The sequence below is a fragment of the Lagopus muta genome, chromosome 4 (assembly GCF_023343835.1).
Source record: "Lagopus muta isolate bLagMut1 chromosome 4, bLagMut1 primary, whole genome shotgun sequence".
Lineage (NCBI taxonomy): Eukaryota > Metazoa > Chordata > Aves > Galliformes > Phasianidae > Lagopus > Lagopus muta.
In genome coordinates, this window is record NC_064436.1 from 13,351,209 (window position 1) to 13,363,465 (window position 12,257).

Here is a 12,257-nt window from a genome sequence, read left to right on the forward strand (position 1 = left end):
TCAACTTCCCAAGCCTGATCACTAAAGATGCAAATGAACATTGATATTAATAATAATATATAACATATATCCTTCTATTAAGAAAAAGGATTGTGAAATGTGTTTTGCTCATCTTTCCCAAAAGTTTGCTTTTAGGGAAATAGAGGATTGTATTTTGAGCACTTTGTCTACAAACTTTACAGTTGTTCTTGGGAGAAGAAAATTGGATAACATACAATACTTAAAAAAATTGCAAAGCATTTGGCTTGTTTCAACATCTCTCACATTTTCACTGAGGGATGGACAGTATTAAATACAATAGCTCACACAGAAATTATCAGAATTTCTTTTAAAATAATTCATTAGTTACAACTTTTGTAAATATATTATACACTCCTACTACAAAATGAGGATTCTCTATTAAATCACCGTATTTATAATACAGGCTAGCTAGTATCTACCTCTTCAGTTGTCAGTATCATTTTTCATGATCTGGAAGAAAATACTAAGCAATTGCTGACAAAACTTGCAGAGCATGCAAAAATTGGTGGACCAAGGCAAGCATTCTACAGAATAATCTGTTTCAAATGCTTAGGTGGCTTCATTTGAACAAGACAAATTTTAACAAAGAAAAATGAAAAGTCATAAATCCATTCAAAGGGAATGCAAGCCACATTTACAGGATGAGGAACTGGAAAAAAATTGATTCTGAAGGTGGATAAGAAACTGTCAACACAGTGCAAAGCTATTGCTAAATGAGCTAATTGGATCCTTACAAAAGTAAAGGAATATTAAATAGTTTATGTTTTGCATTATTTCTATGTTCACACTGATGCCACCAGCGCTGGAATACTACATTTACTCTGAAAGGTACGTTAAAAAACAAAAAAAAAAAAAAAAAAAAGGAAGATTCAGAGGTGAATTAAAAGACTGTCTGATACCAGAAAAATCTAACTAAAGAGAAGGTTAATATATTTACCTTCATCAAAAAAGCATCAGAAAATTATTTGCTCACAATGAGAGAAGCTAGAGTAAATCAGCTGAAAGTGTGGAAAACTTGTGTGAAAGTGAAAAAGTCTCAGCTGCTTAGAATAATGCAAATGTGCTATGTATAAAGAGGTCATGTACATAGATGGTATATAGACACTGCTGATTGTAAAAAATATCACTGCTTTTCATTTAAAGGGATTGGTACTGCTAATTTCCAGGAAAATGAGGAAATAGAGAATACTAGAGTTAAAGAAAAAGCTGTTAAGCTGTTGCCTTATCACCACTCATGTTCAGAATAGGTAGAAAAATGAATTATTCACCAGCTGAAAACACCAAAGTATCCACTTTCTCTCATCGCTCCTTAAAAAAAAAAAAAAAAAAAAAAAAAAAAAAGAGAAAAGAATTTGGATTAGTCAGTCAAATAAAGAGTGAAACAAATTCAGATCTTAAGAGTATGAAGCAGTGTACGCAGACGTTAAACAGGGTTAGAGGGAACATTACTTGGGACCGCAGAGTGGGGGAGGAGTGAGGGTTTTTGGTTGGTTGTTTCTGTTTGATAGGGAGTAGATAGGGAGTAGTGGAATTGGGAGGGTTGTTTGTCTATCTGTTTAAAACAAATATACGATTAGAAAGAAAGGAAAATGCAACAAAAATTGAATTATTTGCTTGTAAGCCAACACTTACTATTATGCTCTCCATAAAAAAAAAAGGGGGGTTCAAACAGTAAACCCTGCTGTCCACTATGAACTTCTCATTTTCGTATTTACCACAGGAAAGAAAATATTCTGAAGGCAGTAAATCACACTCTGAATGTACCTATGCGTTAAGAAGATTTTCAAATGCCAACTTTTTAATCAGAAACTAATATGTAGCAAAACCCAACATTTAAAATGAAATTCAAGAATTCCTCAGCCACGTTATGCAGGAAGCCAGTCTAGATTATTTTAACAGTTCCTTACAGCTTTGAATTCACCAACACTAAGAATACAGGCATTCCTGAATTCCACTGCAACAGAAAAGGTAACTTGCACCAGACATTAATGGTAGTGCATACAGACAGATACAAATCCTAAGTGAATCCTCATCTGCTACTGAAGGGCAGGTGTTGCTACATTTTCTGGCTTTCTTGAAAATGTATTTTATAGGGTAGCCAGGCAGAAGGAAGACTCAGAAGGTTAAGAGTGTCAGAAATTAAAAGGAACATTTATATACATATGTTCGAATTTCTTCAAATTATGTGTAGTCATTCTAAGAACATTCATAATTAAGCAAGGATAGATCATTTCATTTTCTTTTTTGCATATTGCCTAATCATCTAGAAATACTTCTAATTTCTACAGCCTTCAGCAGCTTCCGAAGTTATAAAGGTATGAATGTTGTTTATTATAAGCTTGAAGTAGCCTACGTGATGCTTCCAAGTAATTCATATTTTAAAATGATTCTCTGAAATAGCAAGCAATATAAAATATTAAGCAGCAGAAACATACTTGAGATTATGCTGAATTCATTTTGCAAAATATATTTTTGTTTATTGCAACAAATAATGTGAATAATAATTTCTGCTGGAAAGAAAAAATATATGAAGAAGTGATCTACAATTATGTAAATATAAATATATATTTATGTATGTAATTCCTTGACAGTAGATTCCATGATAGATATCTTGTAGGAAGCAAACAGGAGAGAAACAAAGGAGCAAAGAGAATATTATCAAGGTATTTAGGTGACTGACATGAGCATTTTCCTCCTAAATACAAAGTACTGTAGTATTCGAAGTTAAGGTTTTCATCAATATTCTTGTTCCTGAATTTATAGCTTTATGGGTTCTTTCACTTAAAAAAAATCTTAGAATTACAGCACAGGTGAAAACAATTTTTCCAAACGTGAAGGAAAATGCAGAAATAGTTCACCTTTAACCTATCACATTGTGGCAATTCCAACAAAAACACTACTTTCTGTGACTGTAGATCCTGCAGGGCTTTTACTCTCTTACTCTCAAAGATATCCAGAAATATAACCTGTTCTCTTATCCTTATATCTGAGCAAAAAAGCAATCCCATTTTCTTAAGACATCAATTTTTACCTCTTTTGTGACAATTTATAAGGTTGCAGTTTTCCTATTATTCTGTCAGACAGACTTCTGTATTCTCAACGCAATGCAGCTGACCTCTGAATGCACCATAGGAAGCAGAAAAGTTTGATACTATCACTGCAGGGTAATTCCTTGGTAGTGAAACTTGTTGTTATTGAAATCTCTTAATTCCAATCATTGAAAATACTTCTTCAAAATGACCCTGGAGTTCCTGATACGATTATTGTAAAAGTCAATGTTGAAGTAACTGCATTCAGTCAAGGGAAAATGTTAAGATGAGCAGATGAAATATGCAGGGCCTTACTCTTCTAGGATGCCTCTGACAAATAAATTTGAAATTGCTTACAAATTCACTGCACACTCTTTAACTCCTAAATGTTATTTCTAACCTAAACTAATTCAGTCTTTGCTTCCTAGTGCATTCCTACTGGGCATTAAAGAGCAAGAAATAATCTTGGAGTGCCATCATTAAAGAAGATGCGTCTCATGATATGTTTGGAAGTTAGCTGGTAGGAAGGTACATAACTAGAATGAAAACAACAACTGACTTTTGGGGATGCTCCATTTTTTCTTCACAGAAAACAGCTTTTTTTTTTTTTTTTGGACACACACAAAGTGCTTTAGCTTCACATGGACAATTATTATATATTTGAGAAGATCAAAAGTGTTTTGTTCATAGTTACCTGCAAAATATACTCTATATCTACAACCGACAAGAAATAAACCACTGAATTTGCAGTAGAATATATAGGCTGATGAAGAGGAAAAATGATGCCTCAGATAAAACACTCTGGAATATTTTGTTACAGGAATCTACTGAGCACCACCATTCCTGGAAGTTTGGTAAGCTTCTGCAGAAACAGTTGGACTATCCCTCTATCCACTCCATAGGCAGGTGGATGTGATATAATAGTGCTGTTTGACTTCAAGGACAGAGAACACATCCCTGTCTTCATTTTATTTTTGCAAATGCAATGATTAAAAGAAAATATACCCTTACAGGACAGTTGTTTTTCTCACAGAGATAAAACACACTAACTGGACAACGAGTTTCTCCAAGATCAGCATGAGTTAGCGGTAGTAGGTGGGTTAAGCATCTTGCAAACTGAATCTACTTCCTTTCAAAAGTTCCTTGGCTAACTGACTAAGGTGGAGCTTACTGGCAAAGAGCCTATGCTTTGACTAATTCCCTGAAAAGTGGACCGGGACAGGGCAGACAAAATAGAGTTCTTTATTCTTAAAGCTTAAGTGTTGATCTTGATTTCATCATCTTATATCTATATGAGTGGGGATGTAAAAAATAGAGCTGCTGCAAAGCATTCTACATAGCTATTATAACATTAACAGTACTCCTCACAGCACACCTGACTTAGGTCTGCACTGTTTTCTTGTTTTTTCCCCAAGGTTTTCTGAATATACAACATCGACTTACTACAATTTATATGGAATGCTTTGCTAACTGAGTATTTACATGTAAATATATATATATTTTTTAATTTAAAGAAGTTTCTCTTAGTTATTCTTCTGAATGATTTGTAGTCAGATTTGTGGGGTTTTTTTGTTTTTTGGTTTTTTTAGGTTTATTCTTTTTTTTTTTTTTTTAGAAGGGGGAGAAAGGGAGAGAAAGGAGGAAAGTGATGTTTGTTTGCTTTTGTGGGGTTTTTTTGTGTGTTTTTTTTTTTTTTTTTTTTTCTTCAGGGGTGTACCACAGACAAGAATACTCTGAGGTCATTACAAAAAAATGCATCAATGACATCATGGCAATGCTACACTCTGCAAAGCTGCAGATCAATCACAAAACGGTATTACTCTACCAGACTCTTGGGAAATAAGAATATCAGGTTGACTCATAACCACAAATATTAAAGGCTAAGAAGAAAGAAAACTATAGGTTCAACTCCAACTATTTGGGCTTGCTAGAGAGAAAAGCAGCACAAAAATACTGCACGTCAAAAAAAAGAAGTTGCTGGTGAACATGAAATACCATTCAGATCACCTGGATTAAGTTGTTCCTTTCCAAAAATAAAAATTAACAGGTAAGTGAAATTTCACTTTCATTGACAAAAGCCTGTCTTCATGTATGGGATATGACTAGTTACAAGAAAGAAATAAATATACATTTAAGAAAGATTACTATAACTTCCAAAGGAATAACTAAAACTCTCTCATTCTGACAGTATCATTGATAACACAGATAGTAGAACAGAGTTAGTTGAAGGCAAACTCCACAGGATGCTATCCTTTTTCAGATAATTTTCTTTTAGAGGAGCCCCAGTCCTTCACAATCCCATGTCATTTATTCCTCGTCTATATCTGAGGATTTAGGAACCTCTGTGTTCCTCCTGTTATCTCTACATTCCAATGGAGCTACTTTACTTCGCTGTTTCACTTTCAAGTGCTGTGGCACAGTTATCTGCAGCCATCAGTCCCCAAATAATCTTAGAATAAATAACTGTTCAAAACAAGTACCAGGAGGTAAATCCTGTTTTGGAAGTTGGAGGGTTTTTTCTCCATCAACAGGTACATGTGTCTGTTGAAAAGAAAATATAAGATAAAATGCAGTTCTGCAGGAAAACATAACAACTGAGCAGGTTCCACAGCCACTGTGGATACAGCCATGATAGAAACCTGATAGTAACAAGACACAATCAAGACCAGCATGGGAAGAATACATATCAAATATAAATAGAAATATGGCTGAGCATGGGGGGAAAGAAAGGCAAAGCAAAGATACCTTGAAGTCAAAATAAAGCTGGGAGAGATTTTAGTAGGCACTCTGAGTACGTGCAGTTGCACTTTTCAAAGAAGAACTTCTGAAGCCTAAAGGGTGGGTTGTGATCATGAAAATCATCACTATTCAAAGATGTGTAATTTCCCTTCAACAGAACATGCAAGGTTGATATTCATACTATAAGATTACATAGAGTAATCATTGATAAAGCAGCATTATGTTCAAAACATAAAAAGATCTATTTTGGTGGGGTTTTTTTGGAAATAAAATTTGTATTCAGAACCTTGCTACACTGGAATTTTCAATACTCAGAGGGGCAAAATAATCTTCTCTCCAGAACCCCAACATTCAGATATAGTATTGCTGGATAATTTTAAGTTAATTACTCTGTTCATCTAAACTCTACAGCAAATGAAACTTTCAAGAAGCAAAAACTTTAGATTTACATATCATTACAACAAATATTTAAATGCATACTGCTTTCACCGTGGTGTGGGCGATCTGGAAGTTAGGACAGAAAATCTTAAGGAAGATAAATCCCCTACCATCTCGGCTAGCTACTTTATACTGTACACAAGGAACCTACTAAATATTTTGTTATTGGCAGCGCAAATTGTTAACTATAATTTGTTTGCTCTTCATAGCCAGGGGCACATGGATCACATATAATCTAGATAGTCTAAATAAAAGTAAACTGCCAGTGCAACTCTTTTTGGTCAACAGACTGCCTTCAGTAACCACTCTAAGAGCTACTGCACAATTTGCCCTACTCTACAAAGTGAAACATATTTCCTTTTAGGATCAATCCTCTAGAAATCAAGATGTCTCTATGAAATCATTCTCTATGAAATCATAGTAAACACAAACTCATTCTGAATCAACTTACATCACTTGCTGAATTTTTCCTCTAGCCCAACACCATTTAAAAACATCATTGCTCTGATGGGTATGCTCAAGTACAATGTGGAGTAAAGCCTACAGATTTCTTCTACAAGTTTACTTTTCTCCAACACTTATAGCAAAAAAAACCCTTTTATTTTATTAAACGGTAACTTCTATCAGAAGCTTAAGAAATCACAAAGGTTACCTCTTTTGAGTTCATTTCTGTGAAAGCGGAGCACTAAAGCAGCACAATAACCTCTGTATAGTTCTGGAAAGGATTCAGAAAGGATTAAAAATATTTCTTTCCTTCTTTTTTTTTTCCCCCCCACCCTTCCCCCTGCAGTTTTCATCATCGAAAATTTTTCATTTAGAATTATTCCAAAACAAATTCATGTAACATCTTTTCTCTTGATGTCTCAAACCAAACAAGATTATAATTTAAAAAACTAAAAACTAGTAAAAATATTTCAAAAATTTATTTCCTTTACAGGATCTATACAACATCTAAGGGTTGAAGTCATTGACCAATCGACTTTCACCACTGGAATTTTGTTCTTGATTTAAATCATCACTGAAGTACTCCTTTGGCAGCAAAAACTTTAGAAAGCATAATAAATAATGTGATTAGTCAAACTCATTGATCTTTCATAAAGCCTTATAAAACAATGACATAGCCTTATACAGCAAAATGGAACTTTTTTAGCACTGGCATTTTATAAACAAGAAATAGTACATCTGCAAGATAGCAAAAGAGTTTTAAGTCTGAGATCTCAGTAAAATAAAATTTTTTAAAAACCATGGTTATAATAAAAATATATCTTCAAATTAATACTTAATTTACCCATCTTTTTAAGTTTTCTCTCTACATCTCATTCACTATGCCACTTACTGGGTCATTATTTCAGAGAGCATGCATAAGAAGAGAGCGAACAAAGTTTGTCAAAATTCTTCGCCAAATAAAAATACAGAAGAAAGATCAAAGTAATTAGAACATCCAACATCAATAAAGGTACAACTTGTGCCTCCTGAAAGGCTGTGCACTTCCAGAGTGGAACATCATCAAACAAAGATGAACCTACAAAGGGGCAGAATGCAGACCCAAGGTAGTACAGGATTTGGGATACAGAAAGTATGGACTTGATCTGTTTCAAATATCCTTGCGGGTTTTTGTCTGACATCTAAAAACCAGCAGCTTCCTGTTAGTTTTTAATCCTATACCCACCATTATTCCACACAATGTAAAGAAATATTTCATTTACTTACTGCAAAAGAGCTGAGTAAATGGTTATATACTGTGCATATATATACACATAAATAGCTGGATTTAGTGTGATAATCTACTAGTGAGTTTGGTTTTTTTAGTATATTAAATGTTCAATGAATAAAATTCTAGAGAGACTGCATGACCTCAGTTCAGCAAATATATTAACTGAATCACTGGAGTGAAGATAAGAATTGTCAGATGCAATTGGACATTTATGGACTGAGTAAGCTAGCATTTGTAGCTGCAAGCTGAAGAAATCATGAGTTGCATATAATGAGTATTTTAAAATGTTCTGTATAGTGTACTACAGTATGCTGCAACCTGATATCTTACCAATACATTAATAAGGAAAGATAAAAATCAAAACCAAGGATTTGAAATCTGAAAAGTCAGGTAGAAAATTCAAATGCAAGGACATCTTCAGTATATAGATGTTGCAGTGTCATACCAAAGTCCAGACCTCTTTGTAGTGGGTGTCCTTTCTACCTTCTTGCCAGCAGCAGGAAATATTGCAAACTTTTTACATAAGTTTGCAATATTTCCAAATATTTGCAAAAAAAGTAAAAAGGAAGCAGTGACTTAGCATCCATAAGAGTCAGCAATGGAACGTTGGCATGCACAGCAGCCTAAGATCTGGCTTCCAAGATAGCTTTTATGATGTCATGGGGGATTTGCACTGTATCTCTGAAGTACTATACTACATTCCTAAAAGAAAGGGCTATCTAAAACCTCTGCTTTTACATCAGCAATTGGCAAAACAGAACAAAAAAGGATCTTTTAAAAATATGAACTTTCCTATAGAAACGTATACTGAAATATATTAATACATCACTCTAACCTGTTACTCCATCTTGGTGCTGCGTCTTGAGCAAGGTATGGCAGTAATTACTTATGATGATATCATCAAACATGCTGCTGAAATCAGAACCTCCTGGAGTAGGTCCTGGATGATTTCAATTAGAAGAAGTCAAGAAGTAACAGCTTCCTAATCAACAGTTTTCTTCTAACAAGATACTTAGATTAATATAAGAACAATTACTTTCACTCTCCATCTCCTACTAGATTGTTGTAATGTTGGATAAATAGAATTTAATGAGATCACCTTATGCTAAATTGATTTTTCTACTCTACAGAGCGAAGTGCTTTTCAGTTCAGAACTCAGCGGTATATGCAGTGAAGTTATCGTGGTCAAAATAATACATTCAGTATATGGAATGTGAAGACATGCACAATATATTGATTTGCCATGAAATTCTTATATAAATTTCTATATTCAGGTTCCTGAAATGAATGTTTCATACCCTGCAATAAATTATTTTTTTTCCCTTTTCGGTGGAGTATTTTTCAGCAACAGACACGCTCTTTTTAGAAATCACATATATCCTCATAAGACAGATAAAGTCATTCTATGCTGAGCTGAAGTCAGGACCTACCAAATCTAATACATCCTTTGAATCAAATTTATGATCTACTAAATCATATTGGTATTATGTATATTGAAAGCCCAAGTGATGAATCACCAGCTAAATCAGATTGCAAATACATGACAATATAGTATTTATTGAAATGGCTCAGTGATTTGTTTTAGTTGTCAGAACTTAATACGTCAACTTCTGAAAAACTCTTAAAAAAAAATTGCAGGGATTTTTCAGAAAGGAAAAAGACACCATGTAAAAATGAGCTAGGAAAAGTCAATCTCCGCGTGCATCTGCAGAACAAGGTGTCACATGCTGTTGTTTTGCGGAAGTGCTCGAGCAGGGCTTTCAAAGAAGTGCAAACACTCTGCTGACAGTCACCTCTAGGCAGTTGCCTGGGATTTCACATTTACGTTAGGCGGTGTGGTTTAACCCAGCAGCAGCTCAGCACCACACAGCCATTCACTCACTCCCCCCTATATATCTACACACACATGCATATCTCCTCAATGCAGTTACTCACCTCACACCAACTGACACCCTGCTACCAACCATCCCACCACCTGCCACCTGAGGCCCAGCCAATCCCAGCACAGCAGCCAGCTCCTGTCTACTTCTTTTATAATTTGCTGATAGCCACCATTTTGAATGTTCTGTTTATTTCATTTGGGGGGTTTGTTTTGCTCTTCAATTTTTGTTTTGTTAATCTGAGATGCATTTTTTTTTTCCTGATAGCTGAGGGAAAATTCGTATTTACAATGCAAAGAAACTGAATCCCACTGTAAAAAACGTAACACGAAATATTTCAACAAATTACTCAATCACTGGGTGGATCAAACTATTATTCTGAAGACTTTGTATTTTTCAGTTTTAAACTGTGTTTTTTAAGTTTTTAATACACCATAGGAGTCTGTGTCACATTTTCAGAAGTCAGTTAGGTGTTCCATCAGCTGTCCATAACATTTGGTCTTGTTCATCACATTTAAAATTACAACATACCTCACATATGGGGTAAAATTTTCTTAGTTATCCATTTTTATCGTATTTACTGCCTAATACTTAAGTGGAATTGGAACATCTTCTACTATTCATTTGATATACTTCACTATTTTTTAATGCTAGATTATACATTTCTGAATTAACATCCACATCCTCAAAAGTAGCATATCCTTGATAAAAACAAACAGGATGCTTTGAGATACAGCTAAGTGATAACACAGCTGCTGCTATTGCACGGTATGATACACAGTATTCAGCGAACAGTGTAGTGATGAATTCATAAAAGTGACAAAAAGACAGTTATTAGTGTATTTTTCACTGTTCATTTTTCATTTGCTTGTTTTGTTTTTCTGTTACTTTCTTTTATATCAGATTGGAGCTTTTTTAAGGTGAAATTGTAAAAAAAAAATTGCATAGGAAATAGCAACCCTGGCTCAAAAGAAATCTAATATAAATCATAATTTGTTATTAGATTACCCTCAGCATAACTCATCCGACCACCTTTATATGGTGCTGTTTAAGAATTCTATAGCATAGATAAATTAAAACACATTTAGCTGAGATGCAAGTCTGTGTTTGCAAAGGAGTCCTTCTGCGACCTTGCCAAGTTTACAGAGTGTGCCAATAACAGCTCGGATTAGAAAACTCACTGATTAAAATTTTGCTCACTAGGATAAAACACTTGAAATGAATCATCTCATTTTCCAGTACGTCCTCGGGTTGCTGCAGGCACAATAAATTACAGTCATATAATAGCAAACAACTGTAAAAAATTAGAGTTAATACGTTTCACATATAACATAGCACCTGTTTTTGAAACTCTGAATTGTCTTAATTTTTTATGTTCATAGATAATGAAATATGATCAGTACTTTTCAGTGTGGAATTGAAGAATCATCAGTTTGTTTGTTGTCCAAAATACATAGAACTGAAACCTTTCTACTGACTTAATCAGTAGACTAACGTTATCTGCACGTTACTAATTAACATCAAATGCTATCCCTAATATCTCCACAAATAATGCTCTTGCAGAATGCAGAACGTGCTGGGTATAACCTTGTGCTCCAGTGAAATGATCAGAATATAAATAGAAAACAGCAACATGCCATTGCAGTGGAAAATAATCAGCAAAAGTAGTAATGGAACTAATGCTTGCCAAAGCCTTGAACGTGGTGGCAAGAATGCAATCCATCATGCAGCTGTTTGTCATTTCTGCAAGGGGTTCCAAACAACAAAGGTTCACCTGAGGCAAATCTCCTAGGTGACCCCTCTAGTAAATGTAGAGATGTAGGCTCCTCCACAGGAAGACTGAGCTAGCTGATCCAGTTGCCTTCAGAAGAAGCCCATTTACTCCACCTACTGTAAAGACAGCCCGTGCACTCACTCAGCTCTGGGGTAAAAGCCTATTATTTGCATAGCTGTTACACAGAACTCTACTTTTCTATCTGAGCAAATAGATAACATCTATGTTTTTTTATGATACAGCCCTAAACTTTTATCAAGATACTGAAGGAGATAATCCAGCAAGTTTGGTGGTTCACTGTGACCATCACAATGCTCTATTTTAATGCCCTATTTTATCTGTTTTAACTACATGCTGCAGTACTTTCAGAAAGTTTCAGAGAGGATCATTACAGATGGTCTTATAAAGACATCAAAAACCCCATGGTATCTCCTTAAATAAGTCGTCTTTTTGTCTTTTTTCTATTCATCTCATGCCAGAAGTAAACTGTCCTGCAATTGCTGAAAGGTACTGAAGCTACATTTTGCACTTTGTGCATTAATCAGATTTGAAAACACTTGAGTACACATACACGTCAAAATGCCAGCTATCAGGCAAATTGGGTAAATGCCAAACTTAAAGGGAAAATATAAAAATGAAAGCACGACTGCGGTTCTAATTGC

At 34.6% G+C, this 12,257-nt stretch overlaps 1 protein-coding gene across 1 annotated transcript in view; it reads right to left on the reverse strand.

The window, feature by feature from the left end:
* IQCM (IQ motif containing M) overlaps positions 1-12,257 on the reverse strand; it is a 172,686-nt gene that overhangs the window by 102,140 nt on the left and 58,289 nt on the right. The window lies entirely within an intron of this gene.